Raw genomic sequence first — 4,387 nt, 5'->3', positions numbered from 1 at the left:
ACCTTGACGGAGCCTAATATTAACTGAGACTCCAGGCCCTCGGGACCAAAAATCGCCTATTCGCCTGTGGGAGGAAATATGGGCTGATATTTCGGCACAGACGCGGGCCAACGGCTAAAAAGCCCATACCGACAGTCATGCGCGAATCATTTCTATGAACCACAGGTTACGCTAACGAGAGCAGCGAACCTAGTGAAATACTAGAATTCCTACTCGGTTAAGACCGTGACAATGTGGGCGTCCGCACATGCCCGATACGCATGGACGACCACATCACGGTCGCCCAGGGGTTCGGCGTTGGGCGGCCAAAAACTAGGCCGGGGGCTCTGAGACCCAGGCCGGCGCACCCTGTCGGTAGACAAGGTGGGGGGCGTGCGAGACAAGAGACACCCGCACGCCGCTGAATCAACTTTTGAATCCGCTACAATCTCGGCGCCTTCCGAAGGGCGTATCCTAGGGCCGACCACCCGGTTAACGGTGGATTCCGGGGATTGGTTGACCCCGTTTTTATTCTTAGACTACTCATGAACTTGAATCAAGAAAAGGTACACACCCCGACAGACCGAGGTCTGAAAGGCGGGGACTCGGATTCCGGGGCTTCGCCGTTTGATGAGTTCATGAGAACTAGGGAATTGCTGTTATGCTAACCTTTGTGTAGCCCCGGCGCACCTGCTCGAGTTGAGACCGACTCCATGCAAGGAACGGCTGAGGCAGTCGACAGTCATAATCGACTCTGACCCCAGCAGTCTTGCCGAAATAGCCGGAAGCGTGCCAAGGACGTTAATTAAAGTACTACAGATTAACGCTGCATGATCGCGAAGCGTCATGCACGAAATTGAAGGTCTATTAACGAATAATGGCGTGGATGTCTGCTTGATACAAGAACTAGCCCTCGACCACAAAGGCGTCTATCTATTCGACAGACGCCCGTACAGGGTGTTAGCGAACAGCGCAAAGCCTAAAGCAGCCATCGTTATCGTAAACCCTGCGGTCGGGATTCTGAGTTTGCAGCAGCTCAGTACTCCCCATATTGCAGTGGCCGTGCTTACAGTTGGTGCACTCCGCTTAACGTTGATATCAATGTACTTTCAATTTTCGGAACCAACTCAGATTCAGGCCGACGCTCTCGAATCCGTTCTGGATGCGATTAGCGGCGGGGTGCTTATCTGCGCGGACGTGAACGCACGGTCAACTGTTTGGCACGACCGTTTCACGGACGTCCGCGGTGAAATAGTCGTGGACCTCGTTAGTCGGAAAAACCTCACGGTCCACAACAAAGCCGGTTTCCCACCGACGTTCAGGAACCGGGGGTCCGCGTGCCTGGACATCACCCTGGCTTCTAGCGGAGTTGCGGTGGAAAATTGGAACGCGGCTCACGACCTAACGTCGAGCGACCACGCGGTAACTTGTTTCCACGTAGTGCAGAACAGCGTGCGCCCGGCTGACAGTGCGGGTCCTTTCGTAAAATACGATTGGAGCAAGACGAATTGGTCCGAATTCAGTAAGACCTTAAGAGAACAGATCGAAGCGAGATCGGCGAATCTGGGAAGCCCGGACGTCGATGCTAGCGCGTCCGCACTCACAGATGCGTTAACGGCATCCTGTGAGTCTTGCATGATCAAAGCGAGAATAAGACGTCTCACGCCCCCTCCTTGGTGGGGCCTAAGCCTGGATAGAGAACTGAGTGCTCTGAGACGATGGAAAGCGAGACTGAGAAACGCTAAGAACGCCTTTAGCAAGCGAGTGATCCGGAACTCATACGAGCACAAAAAGCAAAGGTTCAAACATAATTGCTTCAGAGCAAGGCGGGATGCCTGGCGGACATTCGTGTCCGAAACAGGAAACGAAAAACCCTGGGGCCCCGTCTACAAGTGGCTGAAGTCCGGAGGCGTAAAGCCGTCTCAGAATCTCCCATCGTCGATCCGTAGAGCTTTCACCGACTCTCTTGAGGAGACCGGAGAGAGACTTTTGGAAATCCTGGTCCCGGGAGACACGTCCTAAGGTGAAAGTGAAACCCAACAAGCTATCAGGGAGGAAACGGGCGTCATAGTTGGGTCCTTCGATCCCGATACAGGTGAGAACGGACCCATTGATCTGTGCAACGTCAATGAGGTGAAAAGGGCCATCTTGCGAATGGACCCCAAGAAGGCCCCGGGGCTGACGGGATCACGGCGAAAATCCTCCGCCAAGCATGGCCAGTCATCGCAGAACACGTAACTCACGTGTTCAACAATTGTCTCAGGACTAAAATGTTTCCAAACGCCTGGAAGCTAGCGAGACTGGTTGTGATCCTTAAGTCGGCCGAAAAGGACGCTACTGAAGCGAAATCCTACAGGCCGATAAGTCTTCTCCTGGTAGTGTCAAAAGCTCTGGAACACGTCATCGTGAGCAGAATCCGAGCTGACACGGACCTTCTCATGTCTGAAAGACAGTATGGATTTACTAAAAACCTCTCGAAGGTTGACGCTATTGAGCACCACGCATTAGACTGGCCGAAAAACAGGCAGGAGAGGCGTGTGATAGCCGTCTTTCTGGACATTTCGGGCGCCTTTGACTGCCTTTGGTGGGCGCAATTAGTTGTGGACATGCGGGACTCCGGTTGCCGCAGAGGGCTGATTGAACTGACCAAAAGTTACCTGGACGGTCGCCAGGCTGTTATGTAAATTGGCGACCGTACTGTGACGAAAACCTTGTCGAAAGGTTGCCCGCAAGGGTCGCACTATGGACCCGACCTCTGGAAACAGGCCGTGAATCCATTGCTGTCACCAGATCCGCCTGCAGGTACTGAGCTAGTTGCGTATGCAGACGACCTAGCATTACTTATCTCTGGTAACACCAGCGCCGAGCTGGAGAGTCGTGGTAACGAACTACTCAGAAGAGCTTCGCTCTGGGCGAACCAGCGAAAACTTACCTTCTCCGCGACTAAGTCGCAAACCCACTGGCTAAAAGGTAAACTCTCGAGGCCATTCTTGGATTTGCGACTTGGAGACGCTAAGATCAAAGCAACGATCGGGGCGAAATACCTCGGCGTTACGTTTGATATCAAAGACAAATTTAGCGAACACCTTAGGGAAAAAGCCATCAACTCTGCAGCGCTGTTCAGCCGTCTAACGGGTGTAGCCAAAATTCAGTGGGGTCTCAATAAGGATATCACTAAGAACCTGTACAAGACAGTGTACATCCCGCAAATGACCTACGCAGCTTCGGTGTGGGCCCCGAAGTGCATGGCTGACGGGCACCACCGGGGAAAGGCGAACACTGCCCAAAGAGACCCCATGAGGGCAATCACAGGTGCGTATAAAACCACCTCGACTATGGCGCTGCGAGTCTTGGCCGGAGTACCGCCTCTCGACTTGGAAATATTACGAATAGCCAAAATCGAAAAGGATAGGATCGCGGTAAGGAAAGGCGCCATGACGGCGACAATCGCCGAGGCGAGAAAGGTTCAGTACGAAAACAATATTCTGGACATCTGGCAAAGCAAGTGGGAAACTTCCAAAAAAGGGAGATGGACTGCGAAGTGGTTCCCGAACGTCTGACGTCGGATGGCTCGTGGGTGGTGTAAAATAGATCACTTCACGACCCAGCTGATGTCGGGCCACGGAAGGTTCAACTCCAAGCTCCATCAATTTAACCTTAAAGGTGACGCGGCTTGCCAATGCTTCGATAATAATTTTTCAACTAGCGGTAATAATATGGAAACACCTACATCGTCGTCCAAGAGGCCTGCTGATTCCCCAGCGGGGTCTTCCTTTAGCAAGAAATCCAATATGGTTTTACCTGGTACTGCTAGCGCCACTGCTTCTGATAGCATTTTCAGGACTGGAATATTTTAAATAATAGAGTCCCCAAAAATAGAGGAGGATCACTTATAGTGTCAAAATCCGCAAATCATTCCGACAGACACCAAATTCTTAATCAAGTCAGACGGCGATCTAAACTTAATTGAACTAGCATCATTGCGTGAAGACGAAATAGTTAACGACCAAACAGTTTACGACCTCAAAGGCATAATAAAGCATTTTGTGACAACTCTATGAGTTGTGACTCTCAAACGTCGAATTTTCGGTGAAAGAAAGAGTATTGTATTCCAAGTTGTCGAATCCAATTTCCCCGTATCAAGTGAGGGAATATTAGGTAAACCGTTTATTAGTGGATAAAGAATCATCATAAACATCAGTTCAAAGAACTTATATCCTTCCAACTTTTTCGTACTTGACTCTACGACCACGGTTAGAAATTCTCGTTGCACCCCTGGGCTCCAAGGAAAACAGTGCATTTAAAACATTTTAATCGCTACTGAAGACATTAACAATATCATAACCTGTGAAAATTATGACACCAGAGTGAAAATTTTAACTTGTTGTACGTTCCACTAATTTAATCC

This window comes from Acyrthosiphon pisum, unplaced genomic scaffold, assembly GCF_005508785.2.
Source record: "Acyrthosiphon pisum isolate AL4f unplaced genomic scaffold, pea_aphid_22Mar2018_4r6ur Scaffold_20529;HRSCAF=21307, whole genome shotgun sequence".
Lineage (NCBI taxonomy): Eukaryota > Metazoa > Arthropoda > Insecta > Hemiptera > Aphididae > Acyrthosiphon > Acyrthosiphon pisum.
The sequence above is the reverse complement of the archived record's forward strand: the minus strand, read 5'-3'. Positions refer to the sequence as shown.